This window comes from Equus caballus, chromosome 29 (genome assembly GCF_041296265.1).
Source record: "Equus caballus isolate H_3958 breed thoroughbred chromosome 29, TB-T2T, whole genome shotgun sequence".
NCBI lineage: Eukaryota > Metazoa > Chordata > Mammalia > Perissodactyla > Equidae > Equus > Equus caballus.
In genome coordinates, this window is record NC_091712.1 from 17,979,821 (window position 1) to 18,001,648 (window position 21,828).

A 21,828-nucleotide genomic window follows, 5' to 3' on the forward strand; every position below is an offset into this window, starting at 1 on the left:
TAAATGTGACCAGGGAAGTCATGGACTCCTGAGTTTTCCCCCAGGACAGAAAAAGAGCGGCCCCACCAAATGCACTAAAGGGAGTCTGAACACAAGAATACCCTCGCTTCCCGTCGCACCCCATGGCTCCCGCTTGTCCATCCTAACTAGCACCTTTCTGTCTCCATTTTCCCCTCTACCACTCAGAGCTCCGTGAGGGCAGGAACCACTGCCTACGCCTAGAGGTGTCTTCAGATTTGGGATGGAGCTTGGCGTCCAGCATGGGGTAGGATGGAGTTCTGTGGATTGATCCAAACGCAATCATGTCATGCTTCGTTTCTCTTTCTTTCTTCCTAGTTTTCCCAATTTGAGCTCCTCACCCCTGGAAGGGGTGAGGAGATCTTGGCCCCCCTCAGCCCCCTACTTAGCGCTGGGGCCTCCAGGTGAGTCCTGCTGGGCTGACATCAAACACCAGTTACCTCCAGCTGCAAGCACACCTTTATCCCAGCACACCTTACAAAAATCATCATTCGGACTTCCCTGCTCTAAATATAATAGTTTTTTCCATTTCTCCCAGAGTCCACCACTCTGTCCCACTGCTAGCTTCCTGTCACCATATGAAGAAATACTTCCTTACCCACAGGAGCTAAATTTTACATCCCTTCTTCTCCATCTTTATCCCCTGCCTCTTAGGGGTTTTGGGTCTGTTGTGATAGAGGCCTCAGTCACTACAGTCAAAGGAGAACGAGGATGCTAACGGGAGCCGCGGAAGGACTCCGTGCATTGAAAGCAAAAGGAGGCAGTGAGGCTGCCGCTGGCCGCCGCCGCCTCCCGGCTGCACAGCGTTGGTGCTGCTGTGCTCCGGCTGGGCCCAGCCTCCCGGCGGGGACTGGATTAGCCACGGAGGAAGGCCTGTGAGAGCACAGGCTCCGGGTCGTGCTCCGTGCTCCGTTCGCCCACGGGCGCCGCAGGCCTTCCCGGCATCTCTGCTTGTTCCTGGCTCTGCGCCTGCCATCTCTGCGGCTCTGCTTTCTCACTTCCTGGCTTCCGCTCCTGCTTTCCCAGGCTGCAGTCTGCGCGATGCCAAGACCCCCGGGCGCTGCCTGCTCCCTACTTCTCTGCCCCTCCTGGGCTCTAGGATCTGCTGACCGAGTTTCCGGTGCTGAGATTCTGGGTCTTTGCGGCCATGCCTGTTCAGTTGCAGCCCGACCCTGCTGTGGTTTTATTGGTCTTGGAATCTTGAAGTAACTGGAGTTTTTTGTTAGAAAAGATGGGGACAGAGTTAGGGGTGAGAAAAATCATCTGAGCTAAGCTGGAAAGACGGTGTTTCTGGGGAACTCTGTCAGAAAACCGCCGTCTTCCAGTCTCCGTGGTCTGTCTCCGGCTGTGACACGCTGGTCACGACTACTTAGCTGCATGGAATTTGAAGAGTCACTAAAGACTACAGATTAAAAAAATAGCCTAATAAAGCATGATTCCTATTGATAAAACTCTGGAAACAAGAAGAGAATTTTGTTGTTTAGTCTGGCAGCCATCTCGCTTTGAAATTACTAAAACAAGCCTCAGTGGAAACCATGCTCCCGGCTTCTCTGAGCGGGGACGTGAACCGCCCTTGACTGCATCGGTCGTCGTTGAGGGGGCAGTTACTCCCAGTGTGTGAGGGAAATGACTTCCTCCCTGCCAACAACGTGCAAGGCAATGAGAGCCCACCTTCCCCACCGCGTCTTTGGTGGGTCCTCCCTCTGTAGATTGCCCGCCAATATTCTTCACTGTCGCCTTATCGGATCCAAATCCAGTCGCGTGCGTGCCTGCCAGCCGTCCTCCCTCGTGCATGATTCCTTGGAGGCATGATTCCCAGCGGGAGGCCGCTGCAGGGCCTCAGGAGAGGCACGGGGAGGCCTGGGCACAGGAGCTACTCCAGAAGCTTCCAACCCACTCCATCTTGAGCCTGAGTTCTGAGATCCAGGTGCGGCAGCACAGGGCGTCCCCTGTGGCCCTCTCCCCTTGCAGAGGAGGAAAGATGCTTGCTTCAGCAGCTGGGGCCTCTGGGCACTTCCCTTTCCTCCTCCCTGGCACAAGACAGGCACTTGGGGGGCCCTCTTCCACCTGGGGCACCTGCCAGGGATTTCTGAGCCCCCACAGGGCTCCATTCTTCTTCTGTTCGAGCACTGCCTTTGGTTTCCCACAACAGGAAACCATGACGGGCTGCCTTCACAGGACACAGCCTGGCACCAGGACTCCAGGGCCACTCAGAAGGTGCTCATATCCCTCCGAATCTGTTACTGCGGGACAAAGGCTTTCATTCGCCACATAGAGAGAGGCCTATGGCGTGCACCAGAGCTTCCCAACCTCTGGGCCAATTGGGTTAAGAGGTGGACTGAGAAACTGATGCCCTCAGCCCTGGGGCAGCCGGCTGGGGGCTGGAGCCTCCCTTCCCATCTGTCTCATCCCCTCCAGCCTCAAGCTGTGGTCCCAGCGACCATGCAAATATTACCATTCTCAATAACAGCTATGGAGTGAAAATAATGTAAATGACAGGAGATGCTCCCAATGAGTAGATTCTGAAGAGGTAGGGCCCAAGTTCTGCCAGGGACATCCTCCACCCCCTCGGCTTGTTAGCCAGAGCATCACTATCTATAGGAGGGGTGGCCAGCAGGCACAGGGCTGTGGGACGTGCTTCACCACTGGCGCTGGGCGGGCCTGAGTCCTGAGGGCCCACCAAGCATCTGAAGTGGAAGATTTCCCCATAATTCTGACTCTCCCAGAATCCTTCCTGGCTGCTTTTTGTTTCCCCATTTCTACCCAAAGGTAGGGTCTGCCTTGCAAACACTACGCCCTTCCCCTCGACTGGCCTTGTGCTCAGAATTCAGAGCACATGGCTGTGCCCCCAGCCTGTGGTCACAGGGAAGTGGCCTCATGTTAGCGCTCGGCAGGAAGATCCAGAAATGACAACCATGCTCAGCTTTGGGGGGTTTATAAAACAAGTCCTCCCCCTCCCCCCAAAAAAGCAGGGATATTTTTAAATTAAAATATGTTATATTTTCTAAGCAAGAGCTATATTGCTTTCCCAACGGCAGTTGTCAAACATTTCAAAAATGTTAGCTGGTGAGTTGCATCTCCTTTTATTCTCTCTGTTTTCTCTCACTCTGAAAATACATGTGTATATATATGCACACATTACACTTGGAGGCATATTTTCTGGGATGTAAATAACAGAGGAAAGAAAGCGGGTGGAGTTTGGAATCCTGGTGCTGAGGAGGGATGCATCTGTGTTCTTCCTGCCAGCACCCAGTTGAGCACCTTGTGACTTACCTCACCTGCGGAGCACTGGTCCATTCCTCTGCAGCCTGTGCCACCCTTTTCATCTGTATTTACTGATGTGGTCAACAAGGGGTTGGGGCCAATGTCCCAGCCTTGCATCACTATGCGTGGAGAGTTCCCAAGGCCAGCAAATCAAACTTGGGGCCAGGTCATTGCCTACTTCCAACAAAATATGTGCATGTAGATTTCAGGCCCATTTTACTGCTATTTGCTGTAACTGTTGTCAAGGAGAAATGAGCAGGTTTGGGTACCACAAAGGCAAAAACAGAATAATATTTGAAATTTTCATATGTGCTTATTCTTAAAATCGTAAGAGCCCTATTGTGATTTTGGGACTTTCATGCTTGTCTTCGATTCTTCTCCCACAAAGTCCGGGAGGAAAACTCGCCCGTCACTTGGTGTTCTGGCTTTGGCCTTGGGATGCATCCTCTCTCTCCCCTTGCACATACGCAGCGTCCTTGGCACACGGCAGGGCTGAAGTGGAGAAACGAAGCTAGTGTTGCCTGGTAAATTCCATTGCGAGGCTCTCCTAGCAACATGGCGACACTAACAAGCCCAACAATAACCTTTTGTTTTTAGCTGTATAAAGCAATGTGACCGTTGGTCTCACCAGAAAATTCAAAGGATATTTTGCAAGTGAAGAGTGATTTCGAGCTGAAGCTTTGAATCAATTGCTTTCCTCCAATCTGCTAATATCAAACTGGTCAGGGACCAGATTTTCACGGTAGGAGCAAGACAGACCCAAAGAGTCCCCCTGGATAGGGAAAGGATGGGTCGAGGGAGGTCCTAGTTCTGCCCCTGGTTAGAGAGTTACCATGTACCATTGGCCAAGTCACTTCAGTTCTCTAGAACTTACTCTCTTTATCTTCCAAATGAGGAATTACTTCTTAAGAGTTTATGGTACTTGTTAATGGTCCAGATTCTTGGGCCTACCCTAGTTTTCCTGCTGAATGAGAACCTCTGGGGCTGTGCTCCACGAATGTGACATCCAAAGGCAAATGAATGACATTGCTGAACAATTATGAAAATGCTCATGTAATCAGCTTTCCATTCTGTTTGCTTGGCACAGGGGGATCAATGGACGAGAGGATTGGTATGCTATGTGTATTGTGGGGAACATTGTTTTTCTCTGATAGATTTTGTAGAGAACTAAACCAACACATTTTGTTTGCTGTTTCAGATTAGCTGTCCTCCATATAAGACTGTATATCACGTGTCCCTATCAAGAAACCTTCTGAGCGTGTGCCTTCAATACATGCACTTTTAAAATATTTAATTTGAATATCTGTGTTTATTTATATACTGTATTGTGCTTTAATATTAACATATTATGAACAATTAGAAACATTAAAAATAGATGCTTTTTAAGGGAAAGAAGTTGAAATAATATTTTTAAAATTTGGTGAAAATCTTGGTTTAATGCTTTGCGATACAGCAAGATCAAAAACAATTTGTGATGCTGGTTTTGAGTTCATTATATTTTGTTACTTACAATAAGTGAAAATATGCTTCACAAAGATATATAGAATCAAGTGGAAGAAGTGCCTTTTTTTAGGGCACTTACTAAATTGATGCTGATTTTTTAATTCCATCCACTAATTATCCCAAGTTTCTTATGGGCTAGTAAGTTTCCATTTTTCTGAATGTCAAATTGTTGTTGCAAATTAATCAGAAGGTGTGGCATTTTTTATATTTTTAGCAAACATATTCAAAACGTGATAAAATCCTTCATTTGGAAAAACTGGGGGCAGGTTACAAAATTCTGCTTCTAGGATTTCTACGTGGGCAAATAGGAGTTTTTACATTTGTTTCTAGCAACAGAAACCACATAAATTAGAAACATTTCTGAACGTCCATTTTCAGAATGCTGTTTCCATAGCATGGATTTCTTTCAAAAGTTGTTACCTTCTCATTTTAATATCAGTTTCTCCTCACCTTTATCTCAAAGGGACAGATGAAGCATATTTTGTTTTTGAAAATATCTGCTGGATTGTACGGCAGCCATTCGTCACCACAAAAAAGTCAGCATGTTAGGAACATTTGTATTTGTACAAGAATAATGACGATCTCAAATTTAATAATGCTTTTACGTGCTTTGCCATGAGACAACTTAAAACCCTCTAAGGGCACAAAAGATTTTCTCGGTCATGAAGATTCTATTTCTATTTTTCTTTCAGGTCATCACATTGGTGACATCCTGTAACATTTCGTGGATTTCTGGTTCAGATTTTTTGTTTCAACGACGACCTTGTGACTGATGCAGTCAGTGAATGTCACAGGTAGGACAGGTCTGGACGTTTTCCTCGGTGTCTTTTCTTCTTTAATTCTGTCCAAGCCACCACTCCAAGAGTGGTTATACTCTTGGAGATGGAATACCAGCCCATCTCCATTTTTTCATAAAGAGTCCCTTCTCTTTGAGTATGCATCTTTTTCTGAAACATCTTTTCTTTGGCAGGCCATATCAAAGCGTTTCCTCATGTATTTCATTATTGAAATCGAATCTCAACTATGGAGTCACGTTAGAAGCATCTCAACTTTCATTCATTCAGACAAATTCATTTAGCGATCATCCCATAGTTTGTAACTTTTACTACACTTTGTGCTTTGTGTCTTCTAAAGGGTTTTCTAACTAAAGACAGCATTTTAACTTTTTGCCGTTGCCTATGTAAGTTATTTGTCTACTGCAGTTTTTCCGATGGTGTATTTGCTATTAGATGAGAAATCTCAAAAGTGGTTTCTAACTATGTAAAAAAATTTAGTAAATTGTTTTAAAATCCTAGATTGAGAATCATGCAACTTTAGGCTTCAAACAGAACCAGAGGCTTGCTTTTTTTATTCTGAATTCTTCATTTCCTGTAGCTTGCTAATCATGGTAATTCTGTTCTATCATCCTCTTATATTGCAGAGGAACACTATACACTCAGGTCAGTGTTCAGTGCTGGCAATAATGGATGTAAAAATCTATATTTCAAATAGATTTCTTTTTTTTGGGTGAGGAAGATTGTCCCTGAGCTAACATCTGTTGCCAATCTTCCTCTATTTTGTATGTGGGTCACCGTCACAGCATGTCTGCTAAGAGACAAGTGGTGTAGGTCTGTGCCCAGGACTGAATCCAGGCCACTGAAGCAGAGTGTCCTGAGCTTAACCACTAGGCCACGGGGCTGGCCCCCGAGAACTTTTTAATTTGAGAGAATTTTAGGTTTATGGGAGGATTGCTAAGATAGATCAAAGAATTCCCATACTCCCTTCATGCAGCTTCCCTTAAGGTTAACATCTCGTATAACCAGAGCATACTTATCAAAAACAAGAAACTAACATTAACATTAGTAAAGTCTTACTAACTACAGACTTCATTTGAATTTCTCCAGTTCTTCCATTGTTGTTTTTTTTTCTGTTCCAGGATCAAATCCGGGATACCATGTTACCAAAATAGTCAATAGTCAATGCCACATAATAATTTTGTGAAGTTTGTTTAGTTAAAACTAAATAAAATTTGGCACTCCAGTTCACCAAGAACGAGTTAACTGAAAAATGTTACAAGAGGCTAAAAGCAAAGATGTCTTTGTCACTCTCCTCAGTGTTGTGGAATCAGGGCTCACTCTTCTGCTGCACTTGAAATGAGGCCATTTCATTTCAATCTCGTGGACTGAATGAGGAGCCAACCTCCTTATGTTTAGCAAACATTAGGGAAACTTTCTTTCTTCCTTGTTTCTCCTTTTTTAAAGGCAAAAATATGTATATGTAAAAATTCTCAAATTTCCTTTCCATAGCAAGTGTCTTTGCTCTAAAGAGAGGGCCAGTGGAGGTCTTTCATAGCCCAGAGTGCAGCATGCCGTTTGTGAAACACTGCTCTGTACTACATTCATGCTCCTCTGCTTGTCCGGAGAATTTAATCTAAACTCTCGCTAACATTAATAAGGTCTAAAGTAGGAAAACTGGACAGTTTCGATGTCTTGTTCACTACTGGCCGTTTCACGTGAATTATTGATAGGTAATACACAATTATTGAGTCATCTATTAAGGCAGTTGTATACACAAATAAGTTTCTCCAGGAAACACTGCTTAAACCATTCCTCAACAAATTGTTAAATTTTGTCAGGTGGTGTAGGACAAAACCTGGGGGCTGGGGGCAGGATAGCCCGGTGGCACCCCTTCTGGCATCAGAAAGGCTGCCTAATCCCCATGATTGGGCTGCCCCTCTGTTTTCACTACTGAGACTGGAAATTAAATCCTTGATAGCTATGGCATTCATTTATTGAAAGAACAGGTAATGTAGTGGATACTGTCTTGTATCCTTCAAGAAGGGGGGCTTATCTCCCAGCTGCTGGGAATGTGCTGGAAGAAGGCCCTTACCATTGACCCTCTCTGGAGATTGCCTCGGCAGAAGAAAACCACCTCACCCAAGGTCGCCTGCTTCCAGGGACAGCCAGCATCCAGGGACTGATCAGTTGGGGGTATGAAGACCCTTGCCCCATCTTGGGACCACTCCGAGGGGCCGTCGCAGCTTCAGAGCTCCCCACAGGGCGGACTGAGGCTTTGCTGGGAATCCATCACAGATCAACTGCTCCTTCCGCCCAGTCCTGCTTCCCTCCCCTTCCTCTCCAAGAGAACTCCTTCATAATCGCCCCTCACACCGGCTCTGCGCAGAAGCTGCTTCCAGAAAATCAACCTGCCATGTAGGTAAGTGGCCAAACGTCAAACAGTGCAAAAGAGGCTGCAAAGGAAAGTAAGCCTGTGGGTGTCTGTGGATGCTTCCAGAGATGGTCTGGTGGGTGTGAATGTAAATATATAAAAATATGTGTGTACTTTTCTGTACATTTGGGACATTTTTCTTGCAAAAATTGTAGCACCTTATACTTTAAAATTTATATTCTATTTTGAAATTTTTATTTATTTTTACATATTGATACATAAAGTTTTTAAATTACCGCCTACTATTCCATGGTGTGGAGGTACCACAATAATAGCTACAGTCTGAACGCCAGCTATCTGCTGGGCCCCCTTGCCACCGCTTTATGTTCATTCCACACTTGTGTATGGAGCGCCTCTTGTGTGCCAGGGACTAGGGATACCAGCAACTGTTATCTCACACTTCACTTCAACTTTAAGCATTAGCCATTATTATTGTCCCTATTTATTTATTTATTTTTTTGGTGAGGAAGATTGGCCTTGAGCTAACATCTGTGCCAACCTTCCCCTATTTTGTATGTGGGAGGCCACCACAGAATGGTTTGGTGAGTGGTGTGTAGGTCCGTCCCCAGGATCCAAAACAACAAACCCTGGGCCATGGAAGCGGAGGGCTCAAACTTAACCACTATGCCACTAGGACGGCCCCTTATTATCCCTATTTTACAGATGAGAAAACTAAGGTTTCAGTAAATTGCTCAAGGTCACATGACTAGTGAGTAGTGGCACCAGAATCTGTAACCAGGCAGCTCGTCTCCGGAGCTTCTGCTCTAAACCCCTCCTCCAGCACGCCTCCCACACTTCGACTTACATATCAGTCCGTCAGGATGGGCAGGCAGGCTGCGTGCAATCGTTGGCCGTTATAAACGGTATAGTTGTTTGCAATCAACAATGCAATCAACAACGCACATTCTTTCTCATGTGTCTTTGCGTGCTGTCTCCCCACTTTTAAAAAGGACTGAGAAAAAGCAGCAGGTGAACCCATTATTTAACAGGATACCTGTTAGCAGTCCCAGGTCATTACCCAAGTTGTTTTAAAGGGTGCCTTTCTTCAAAATTAGGGTTTTAAGGAATCAAAAGATACTACATTCCATTCTTAATATGAAAATCTTAGGTTAAGCTTTTAAAATACTTCCACGCAGGCCCTGCGTGCAGGATGCATATTTGCAGATAGGGTAAGACCTGGATTACCATCACCAGCGTCTCTGGTGGGAACTGGAATGTTTTTATTGAAATTTCTCTTGTTTGTGTTTTGGAAAAAAATGAAAGCAGGCCTCCAATCTGGGTCTGGTTTTAATCAGAGCATAATCTTTATGAGACGATGTAAGGCCGAGAATTTTTTAATCTGATATTTTTAAAGAAAAATACATTTTCAGAAATGATACAAACTAATCAGCCTTAGAAAAATGATGGAAAACAGAAATGTCTTACATAAAAGAGAAGCAGGAAATTCCAGAGAAGTTTCGCAGGAAGGAGGGGAAACAACCAAAGTCTGTATCACTATTTATTAGGTTATTTCTTAGTATAGTGTAATATCTGGTTTTATTGAACAACCAAAATTCAGTTAAGAGGAAATTGCAGTTCGGACTCCCTGAAGTGAGAACATAGTGATTTACTGAACGTGTTACAAACCCACTATGCGTCCCATGATGCATTGGCCCTTTAAATAAATATTTCATCCTCTTTCGAGAATCTTCCCATTCTGGTCATAGACCCATCTTAGATTAGATAATTTAATGTCTAAGTAGTTTGTAATGTCTCTGTGGATATGCTTGAAATTTTTCTATTTTCGTTTAACGGTAGATTCCGCTGATTGGGGGGAAAATGTAATCTGGCATGACTTCAGGGCTCCTTGTGGGGCTGTGAAGGCGTTTTCATATAGCGCTCTGCTATGGTGGGAATAGTGGGATTCCAGTCTTCCAATAAGCTGCAAAACGATTAATGGATTTCTGGGTGATGTTGTTTAGTGTTAGTACTCGGCGGAGTATATTTTTTATTAAATGTGAAAGTGGTCCAAGTATGTTTTATAGCAGGTGTGTTAACTTTATAGTTTCCTGGAGTGTCTATAATTTCAAAATTAATCTAGTCTCCTTTCATATGTTTTTGCATGAATTCTGGCTTTCTTTTTAACAGTCATAATGACTCGACTATGGAGACTAAAAACTGGCAAGAAAAAGCCAATAAAAGCATAAAGAAAGTCAAAATTTTCAGAGAAATGGGATTTCCCAAATGATATATAGTATAGTTCCCGCTCCACCAAAGCTTTCAATCTTAAATTTATTCTAAAATGCCTCATTTAGTGTTTATTTGTGCCAGTTTCATAGCATGAATCAAATCATGGAGGTTAAATGAGTAAATCAAGCATCATTTTAAGATTCATCCTTGGGTTAAAGAGTGCCTCTTTTCTTATTCCCATTGTCCTGTCTCTTTCCAAAGCAAGGAATTTACATTTTTATGTGACTAAAATAGTCACGTCAGAATATCATAGGACTTAAAACTTCACCTTCTTTGGCTTACACGTTTTAATTTCCTAAACCCACTGCAAAAAGAAAAAGAATACTGGATAAATTAAAATATCTAATATTTTCCCATCATTATTCTTCACTTATTTCCCTTTGCTATAAATTATACATGTTTACTAGAATGAAAACAATTGTCTTTTCTCCTGTTGCATAAATCTCTTTGTCTACAGAAAGTGGTAAGACCTCATCCATTATTTAAGTCACTATTTCTATAACTGAATTAATACATACATCTACTTGAGCAAGTAGACTGATAGAGCAAAGGTCCACACAGATTTTCTGCATAAAGTCTCACTTCATGATCTCTGTATAGATGCTTAATAGTGAAGACACATTGCCAGAAATACCAGGTTTTAATGTCATGGTGATCGTGTAAATAATATTGTAAGAAGATGAAAAATTCAAATATTTTTAGCAAAAGGATGTTCTCCTAGTTTAAAAGATTCCTCTCTTAGCGCTCTTAATTCTCTAGGGCCCAGAATGGAAAGTCAGAGCTATTTACCCCGTGTTGCTGAGTGTAAGTCAGGCTGATGTGTATCGATTGCCCTGGATTTTTCAGCACAAAAATGTGGGCTTTGATCTTTCCTTCATTGTCTGTCCAGCCTCACCCTGCCACTGCTTTGGGTGCCCCGCTTCAGTTCCCTGGCTCTGAGCCCCGGGTTTTTCACTGGCCCCAGTGGAAGCTTCTGTGAAGGGAGGAGGTGGAGGCGAGGACAATTTCAGGGCAGCCCTAGACAGAAATAAGTGTGAAAACTTGAAGTTGTGGGAAAACAATGTCTATCACTTGCCCCGCAGCCTCCACTGCTGACCCTGCAGGTCCGCATTTGTTTAATATGTAAGTTGATATACTATAAGACACAATTGGCTTCATTTAAAAGATTGCCTTGTACACTGCTGCTATGGAAGACTACCTTCTGTAAGTGACAAAATGAAATCCCGCACACCTAAGCTGCTTGCAACATTGATTTTTAAAATAAGTACCTGGTAGGGGAGTATGGGAAACAGACGAAAGAGAACAAAAGAACTGATCATAACAATTGTCCTGCTTCGAGAGGTTTATTTAAGGAATTGACCCAGGTGATTGTGGAGACTGGCAAGTTCAAAATTTACAGGGCAGGCGGGCAGGCTGGCAGGCTGGAAACACAGGCAAGAGTTGAAGTTGCAGTCTCGAGTCCCAAATCCGTAGGGCGGGCTGGCAGGAGAGAAGCTCAGGCAGGATTTCTACGTTAGAGTCTTGGGCAGAATTCCTTCTTCTCCAGAAACCTCAGTATTTTGCTTCAAATGATTGGGTGAGGCCCACCCAGTTATCAAGGGGCATCTCCCTTTAAAGTCAACTCATTGTAAATGTTACTCATTTCACAAAATATCTTCACAGCAACATCTAGACTAACGTTTGACCAGACAACCGAGCACCACAGCCTAGCCAGGTTTTCACTTAAAATTAACCCTCACAGTGCTATGCTTGCCCCCAGCGATAAATGAAGAAACTGAGACTCGGAGAGTAAGTAACTTGCTCAGGGTCAAACTGTGAGAACAAAGTGACATCAAACTTTAGCCTCTGTAAGCGCAACATTGCTGCTCTTCCTAGCAAATTCCGGCTGCTTTCTTAGATTAGTTGCTAAATTAGACAGAGAAGAAGGCCTGAAGGAGAGCACCTGAACCTGGCAAGTTTCCATTCAAGGCAAAGGTTTTAAAAACAGGGCAGCCGAGATGGAGCCACAAGGACCAGATTGGTCCTCCTGCCTGAAATCACTGAAAACAGAGACAGCGTATGTGAAACAAGGGTTGTAAAGGCACTGGGCATCAGTCAGGAAAGGAGAGTGACCCCTGGGAGACGAGAAACAGACCAGGGAGCGCCATGATTGCTCCAGCCCTCCAGGAGCGTGTCCCAGCAGCAGCCAGGAGGGAGACCCAGGCGGATCCTGGTGGTCGCCCTGAGTGGAGGAAACAGAGCGTCTGGGGAGGCCAAGGCAGCTAGAGCGGGCAGGAGAGGAGGGAGCTGCACGGAGAAAGAACTCCAGAAGTATGCACGGGGTCTCCCGTGAGGCTTCAGCGGGCAACCTATCCACATGCCTGTGTGAGGGAATGCTCGAGGCCGGGGAGAGAAACACCCAAGAGGATGGAAGTGAACACTTTTCAGTGGCTACACAGGGCCAGAGCATGAAATCATAATTCATGGAGCACCGGGGGAGCGCCAGGAAGCGTTTGCCTAGGTGGTGCAACCAAATCAGACCTAGACTGCGTTCTCTGCGGCTCTGCTTAACGAATCTAAAAAGCAAATCTGAAAGGATTGAACTGCTTCCAAGTAGTTTAACTGTGCTCCAGAACAGAGTTCAAGAATCCTTCTGGCAATATGCAAATATGTAGCACCAACAAGGCAAAACTCACAATGTCCAGTGTCCAATCTAGGTTACCAGGCACACAAAGAAACAGGGAATTTTGACCCATAATCAGAGGGAGAAGTTAATCAGTTGAAACTGACACACAAATGACATAGATGATAGAATTAGTAGACAAGGGCATTTAAACAATTATTCTATCTGTATTCAACATGTTCAACAAATTGGAGGAAAGAGCATGCATAATGAGTAGAGACATGGAAAATATAAGATAAAAACTGAAATCCTATGAAAACTACAAATTCTGAGGTGAAAAATACACAGGATGGGATTAAAACAGATTAGATGTTGCAGAGGAAAAGATTAGTGGACTTGAAGACAGAGCAATAGTACTAAACGAAATGAAACACAGTGAGTAGGAAGACTGAAAACAAACAGCATCTGTGAGCAGTGGGACACCTCCAAGTGGCCTCCCATGTGGGGAACTGGAGCTCCCAGGCTCAGCAAACTAGGGATGGAGGGAATTCCCTCAACTTGATAAAGCTTATCAATGAAAATTGTATGGCTAACCTCACACTTACGGTGAAGGACGGAATACTTTACCCCGAAGATTAGGAACAAGACGAGTATGCTCACTCACCCCTTCTGTTTATATCGTCCTGGAGGTTCTAACCAGATCAATAGGCAACAGAAAGAAAGAAAAGGCATCCAGACCAGAAAAGAAGTAAGACCTTTTCTGTGCATTGATGACATTATTGTCCACGTAGAAAATCTTACAGAATCTACAAAAAAGCCATGAGGACTAATAAGTGCTTTAGGAAGATTGCAGGATACAAGAGCAATATACAAAAATCTGTTATTTCTATGTTCTACCAATGAGCAATTGGCTATTGAAATTTTTAAAAATTCCATTACAATAGCATAGGAAATGCGAAGTACCTAGAGATAAATCTGGCAAACCATGTATAGGATCTGTGCTTAAAACTACAAAACATGGCTGAGAGAAATGAAGAACCTAAACAAATGGAGTGATTTGCCAGTTTCATGGGTCAGAAAACTCAATACAGTTAACATGTCAAATTTACCCCAAATTAGTCTGTAGAAAAAAATACATTCCCAATCAAGATCCTTTTTGTAGAAATTGACAAGCTGATTCTAAAATTCAAAGGGGACGTAAAGGACCTAGGAAACCAAAACAACTTGAAAAATAGGGACAAAAATAGTTACCTTACTTCGATATTTATTATAAAACTGTAGTAATTAAGATACTGTGGTATTGGTGTCAAGATAGATAAATAGATCAATGGAACAGAATAGAGTAATTAAGAGAGTATGATATTGGTGTCAAGATAGACAATAAAATCAATACAAGAAAATGGAGAGTCCAGACATAGACTCATTCCTATATAGTCAATTTATTTTTTACACAAATGTAAAGATAATTCAGAGAAGAAAGTATAATGTTTTCAACTAATGGACATGGAACAATTGGATATCCTTATGCAAAAGAATCAACTCTGGTCCAATCCTTGCACTGTGTATAAAAATTAAGTCAAAATGAATTGGAGATCTAAATGTAAAAACGAAAATTATCAAATTTCTAGAAGAAAACATAGGAGAAAATCTTTGTGGCTTCAGAATAGGCAAAGATTTCTTACATTCAACATCAAAAGAACAACACATACACACATACAAAATTGGTGAATTGGACTCCATCAAAATTAAGAGCTGCTCTGCAAAGGACACTGTTAAAAACCTGAAAAGACAAGCCACAGAGTAGGAGGAAGTGTTTACAAATCACATATCTAATAAAGAACTGGTGCCCTTCATGTGTTCATAACTCGCAAAACTCAGTAACAAGAAAATAACTCCGTTTGTCTTAAATGAGCAAAAGATTTGAACATACAGTTCACCAAAGATGATATACAGATAAATAAACACATGAAAAGATACTCAATATCATTATTCACTAGGGAAAGCACATTAAAAGTACAAAGAGGGGCCGTCCTGTGGCCCACTGGTTGTTTTGGGGCTCCACTTCAGCAGCCCAGGGTGTCGCAGGCCTGGATCCACATATTCTGAGGCAGCGTCCCACACCGCAGAACTGGAAGGACCCACAACAAGAATACATAGCTAGGGACTGGGGGGGTTTGGGGTGAAGAAGGAAAAAAACATAACAAAAAAACTACAATGAGATACTATTGTATATCTATCAGAATATCTCCGCCATCAACCACATGGCTTTTGGTGAGTACCTAAAAGTCTTGACACCTCAGTTTCTTCACCTCGGACTCCTGCCCTGTGAGCTTCTGAGAGCTTGGTGGCGATAAGGACCAGGATGAGGCCTTAAAAACAGACATTGTTCCCATCAGCATGTTGTGACTATAAAGTAAGGAAAAAAAGGCAGGTTCTACAGTTTGGGTATTAACACTCCTCCCCTGGAGGAAAGCTAATAATGAGAAAGTCTCAAGAACCTTTGTTAAGATGCACATTAGGTTACTAAACAGGGCTGTCCTGGACCAAACTTTGAGATTTGATCCAAGACGTGATTTTTCTCTCCTGTGTTCCCACTTCTTCTGTTCCCACTGCTACCTTCTGGGCCTTTTTCCTGCTACTGTCCCACCCACTTCCCACTGCCCCCCCACCTCAGTGACACAGGGCCCTCTGGGAATTCCCTCCCAGGGAGTTTCCTTCTCTGAATGTCCGAGTGAATCCATTCCTTGCTTCCGTCCTCGCTGCCCTCAGTGTGTAGATCCCAGTTGGGAGGAGCGAGGGTTGCTCAGTGGATCACACTCAGGTTGACACACACGACGAGGGCTAACTCTCTTCACCTTTTAGGAGACACTTATTTTAAAAGAGATTTACTCCAAAGAGTGACTTTCTAATGGTGGAATTTGATACCAAGTATCAAATTGGGCATGGGATTGAAGAGTGTCTCTGAAAACGAATCTCCAAATTTGTTGTCTCCAAATTTTCCCACGGTGAGCCATTTGCAACGATGTTTTGAAAGGATAAGTTTCTTTATATATAATTTTATCTATATCTACTGCAAACTCTGCATGGGAAAGAATGGAATCAAATACGGATGTTTTTCTTAACATGAGAAAGTGCTGCACTGCTCTGAGGCTGTGCCCACCCCTGGTGAGTTGTTTCAGATGCTGCTAATGCCTGACGTTCTCACTGGCGGTTCCAGTGATTTCGCTCAATATTCCTGTTAATGACCTGGCGGATGAAGTGAACGGCAGTGCGGAGAAACTGGCTGATGACACAAGCGTTTAGGTTGGTAAGAGCTAAGGAGGATTGTGAGGAACTTACGATGGATCAAATAAACCTGCATGCCTGAGCAAACACGAGGACTGATAACGTTTCACAGCGAAGGGCAAAAGGTGATAGATGTTGAAAGAAATCATTTAAGCCCTACATAATTTAAGCAGTACACACTGATGCACCTAGAATTTATGTTAGTCTCAGTGGGAAAAGATCTGCTATAGGCATCAAATTAATAAAAATATTTCAGTAAAACCGTCTAATTTGAAATGGTCCTTAAAAAAAAAGAAGGCCGGGAGAGTCAAGGTATGTACTCAGAAAACAGAGGGGAAAACACAGGATGACATGTGGTGGACAGGGCCAGTGCCCCCTAACAAGCTTTCTTCTGCTGACTGTGTCCTGAGATTTCCCCCAGTGACTCCCATGCCCACTCTGCATTCGGGGAAGGTGACCTTTATTCAGCTGCAGAAAGTGAGTCAAGAGCTAGCTAAACCAGTGGTCCTCAAAGCGAGTCCCAGTCCAACAGCAGTACAAAGCTCTGGCAACTGATGAGAAATGCACATTATTAGGCCTCATCCCCGAAATATTAAATCAGAAACTCTGGTGGTGGAACACAGTAATCTGTGTTTTAACAAGGCCCCCAGGAGATTCTAATTCATGCTGAAGTTTGAGAACCGCTGGTCTAAACCAATTATGATAATCCTATTCCCCTTTGCCAGTGATTATATTAAGGATGAGAGTTGACTCCCTTTAGGCCAATGAGATACAAGTGAAAGTCAGTTGGAGGAGTCTAAGAAAGGTATTTCTCTCTGATAAGAAGAGGAAAGACATTACAGTCTTTGGCCATAGTTGCATGAGGATGTAATGTCTGGAGCTGCAGCATCCATCTTGTGGTGATGAGGGTGCATGACTGAGGACTGCAGAGTGGAAATATCATGTCTTCGTGCACTGAATTAGCCAAGCTTGGCACTGCTCTCCCTCCAGGGTGTGTGGCTATGTGAGGAAGTAAACCCCACTTTTGCTCAGGTATGCTATTCCTTGCATCTGAAAGCATCCCCCAAAAGCACAGCCCTTCCTTCTCCATTGTGGTGCAGAGGAAGCAAACCTGAACAAGCAAATGTTTAGAAACAGTAAAACAAAAAGCCAGAACACAGGTCTTCTTAGCCCTCTCATCTGAACGCCCGAGGGCTGTATTCCCTAATCTTAAAGCAAGCGTATTTTTGAGACTTCTTGCTCTTATATACTGTGTTAGTATAACAAATATTTACTTTTTTTTACAGTTATTTGTAAAGCATCTTTAGTAATAGAGCTATATATGAACATAGAGGTCCCACCTGGGTCAGTACACAATCCATTCACCCCAGGGCTCTGTGTGACTAAAGGATGCTTTGGGGAGAAAGTTCAAAGGTGTGGGAGTTCTTGGTCTCAACCTTGGAAATTAGAGTCGCACACAATGCACTTTCGTTTCCCCTAAAAACCCATTATGAGTTGACCGCTTGTGAATCTCCTCAACTCTTCCTACTGCTGTTCATCTTACGGGCTGACAGACCACATAGCAGAGGCAAACCTCATCTCTAGGATCGCTTTCGTGAGAAACAAAACGTCAAGAGAGATGAATGGCTGGAGATCTGCGCAGATTGCAGGCAAGAGACATTTCCTGCTGACTGTGCCTTGATATCCTGGCAACATGCATTGCCTGGCCTGTGAGCAAAGTCACAAGAAGAGGGCAGAGAGGGCGTGACCAGGCGAATAAGTGCACCCTTTCCTGTGCACCATCTCAGCTTGACTTTAGGCAAACTTTCTACAACTGAGCCCCTCCGATGACTAACTGAGAAAGCAGATGGGTTTGTCCTCGTGCCCTCGAGGTCAGGAGACGGGCTTTACAGGACTGACAGCAGGAATTGTTCCAAAATCAACTGTCCTCCGCTGAGAATACCCTGTCAGCTGTCAAAGAAGGCTGGCTCCACTGATTTCAGCCCTCAAAGAGAGGCAGAGGGGAGAGCAGCTCTCTCAGAGACAGGAAGCAGGCCTCCCAGGGCTTTAGGGCTTAAGACCCATGCCTCCACTGCACTCGGAGCCGCCAGGGAAGCCGGCAGCATCTGGATCCCAGATGTTCCAGGCCTGCCTCCCTCTGAGAAGAGGCTCTCCTCATCCACCCTGGAGCTCAGAGCAGGTCACGAGAGAAGGTGCCCGTGCCCAAGCCAGGAAGGTGGGAGGGCTGGCTCCCGGGTGCAGTCAAGAGGCTAGGCTGCTTTGTCCAGGCTGGGACCTGTGTTCAAGGCTTCTGTGTTTCCCTTTCCTCCCCTTGGAAGGCAAGATTCTTCTTGTCTCATGGTGGAGTGAAGATAAAATAAAATAGGCGATGGGAAAAGGCCTTTGATCGTGTGGCTTATAAAATCCCTGTGGCAGACACACTGTTACGTATCACCAAAACCTATTTCCCAGGCTCCTTTGCAGCTAGGTGGGGCCACGTGACTGAGTTCTGGCCAAGGGAATGTAGGCAGAAGTGACAAGCATCACGTCCAGGCCTGGCCCGTAAAAACCACCTGGGCCATCTTTACTATCCCTCTCCTCTGTCTACAGGCATGTGCATAGGATCCAGCAGACAACCAGAGCCAGAGAGGTGATGGAACTGTGAAATGGAAGGAGCTCTGATCCCTGAATGACTGCACAGACTGGCAGGCCGCCCTCCTGGTAGGAACAGCCACATCAGATTCTGCTTGAATGAAAAATAAAACTCTTATTGTGCTAAACCACTCTGGAGTTTGTTGCAGTATCAGGCATGACTTACCCTTCTTGAGGCAGGCTCTGAATGCATCCTGGAGAAATCAACCGAGAGGGTAATGGGAGCCCAGGGCAGAGGCAGGCAGGGATGGCAAAGACAGTTAGAGAGATGAGTCACAGCGCTCAGGGAGCACACGCCCTCCCGCTGTCTTAATGACCCTTCCTTATCAATGCTTTTATGCTCTGGATGAAACCTCCGGGGCGTTGCCTGGTGGCTCCTCACCTCCAGCTGGCTGTCAGAGCCTATACAATAGCTAAGGAGGCATATTATGCAGACCTTGGGGATCTCAGGGTCTGAAAAAAATTAGCCCAAGCAAATCACCACCAAGGGAGTTTTTCCTTTTTAAAAGACAACAGTGGTAAACACAGCCCACACCATCTCCCAAAACCTGCGTGTTCACTGCCATTGAATTAACCCACAGTGGATGGCTGACAAGTGGAGGGAAGGCTGGCAAATGTGTACCAGGTTAGTATCAATTTTCACTGGCTTAGTAATTAACCTGCAAGACTTTTAAGTATAAATGTGTTTAATGTGAAGTGAGCTCTACAGAATTCTTATTCCAGAGACTGCAATCATTTTAGACAAATATTTTCACATAAAATACTCTGCCAGATCTTTTTTATACATGAATGATCTGATGTGAGCAAATTCATTTCTGATGCTCAGCTATTACCTTGCTTTTTTGGGATTTTTTATTGTGGCAAAATATACATAACATAAATTTACCATTTTAACACTTTCTAGGTGTACAGTTCAGTGGCATTAATTACATTCACAATGTTGTACAATAGTCATCACTACCTATTTCCAAAACTTTTTTATCATCCCAAGTAGAAGCTCTCTAGTAGTTAGGCAATAATTTGTCATTCTCCCTTCCCTCAGTCCCTGGCAACTTCTAATTTATTTTCTGTCTCCATGAATTTTCCTATTCTAGATATTTCATGTAAGTGGAATCACAAAATACTTGTCCTCTTATGTCTGGCTTATTTTACTTAGCATAATGTTTTTGAGGTCCATTCATGTTGTGGCATGTATCAGAGCTTCATTCCTTTTTATGGCTGCATACTATTCCATTGTATGGACATACCACATTTTGTTTGGATGTTGGGTTGGGCTTCCATCTGTTGGCTATTGTGAATAATGCTGCTGTGAACATGGGTGTACAAATATCTGCTCAAGTTCCTGCTTTCAATTCCTTGGGGTGTATACCTAGGAGTGGAATTGCTGGATCATAGAGTAATTCTAGTTTTAGCTTTTTGAGAAATGGTTAAATTGTTTTCCATAGTGAACCTGCAAGATTTTTAAAACCCAGATTAAAGACAGATGTAGAAGAAGGCTCTCGTGATGCCATGGGAATGCCCGAGTGATCAGGGTGCCAGGTGGATCTGGGACTTCCTTAGCACAGAGCTTGTCTCCAGTCCCTAGCTCTCTCTCCTGGGCAGTCTCATTAGGGCGTCACAGCTGAGTGACTCCTTGTTTGAGGAGAATTGACTGTGAACCTAACGGAGCTGAGCTTCAGAGCCCCTCACTGGCACTGACTCCTTCCAAGGCCCGGAGAAGGGCCCTTGCCATGTGGTCATTTTTAAAAAATTTTGCAAAAGGAAGATATTTTAACCAAAATCAGTTAAGATCACTGCCTCTTTCCACTCCAACCTCCATTCTACACACCCGCCCTTGTGCTGGGTGGCATCAGAGGGCCCGGGGGCATTCTGGGGAGCTGGCTGAGGGCAAGCTGAGTTGGGGACACATTTAATGTTGATTTAGAGGGTTACATTTATGCAGATTGTGGTTCCTTCTGAGCGTGGTTACATCACTACCTGTCATCCCAGCATGCGAATACGCCTGCCACCCACTGCGGAAACTCACCAACACGATGACCCAGAGGAGACATGACGGGGTCCTACACCACCCGGGGGAGAAATAAGGTTTGAAATGCACAGAGCCATGAACTGGCCTGTGGAAAATCCTTCCAAACATCAGGCGCATAAAATGCTGAACCAACATGGCAGGCATCCCTGTCAGGGTTTGTACTTGATGATGCAGTTATACAACTGTAAGTGCACATTCAATTTGTTCTTTTTTAATGAGAATTTCACAAAATAGAAATGATCACAATTCCTGTAGTTGGAGGGCAACTATCGTGGTGCTATAAATAGGGAGGGAGGACATTTTTAATAGCTCAGATACGAAAGAGACTGGAAAGGGGTTTTTCCAAGTTTAACAACAATCCTACGAATTTACATGATATTACCAGTAATGGTGGAGAAGGTGAGAGAAACTCTTCTAAACTACCAATTATAAAACCACACTCTGATGGAGCATGCTAAAAGAAATGACTGAGTTATCTTTCTCTTCTCTCTATAAAAATACTACGAAATTTTATAAAGAGGTATTGAAAAGTCTAACAAAGGCGGGGGGCGAGTGTCACGGAGTGGCCTCCGGCAGTTAAGAACAGTGTGTCATTTTCCGGATCATGTGATGTTTGTAGCATTTATCAGCTTCCCTCAATTTGTGATTTCATTTTTCATTCTAAGTTCACCTTCATCTCAAGTTTTGTATTTGTAATTTTGGATTATTTTTCTCAAAGGAGTCCTCAAGACAGTCCCCACCAAAGCTGGATCTGCCTGGATACATAATGTTTTGCCATCAGTGACTCACCTTCATGTCAGGGTCCCCGAGCTAAGGACATTGCCCTGCCGCACAGCGCCTGTCCCACTCCCCCATTCCTCACCCAACCGGCCTCTGGGGCAGTACCCTACTTCCGCCGCCCTTCACGTCCCAGCATCACTCCAGGGTTCCTGCTGCCTGCCTCTCCTCAGGAGCCGCTGGGCCCCAAAGACGCGAGGTTCCAGATCCCTGGAAACTGTGGGTGTTATCTTCTATGGAAAAAAGGACTTTATGTGATTAAGTTAAGGGTCTTGAGACAGGA

General features: G+C 44.1%; 1 long non-coding RNA gene across 1 annotated transcript; it reads left to right on the plus strand.

Moving 5' to 3' along the window:
- Positions 1–737: 737 nt before the first annotated feature.
- Positions 738–18,867, plus strand: LOC106782755 (uncharacterized). Its single transcript, XR_001380063.3, has 4 exons — positions 738–4,024; positions 5,478–5,579; positions 6,701–7,980; positions 18,698–18,867. It is a non-coding gene; the product is annotated as an uncharacterized lncRNA (long non-coding RNA).
- The last annotated feature ends 2,961 nt before the right edge of the window (positions 18,868–21,828 follow it).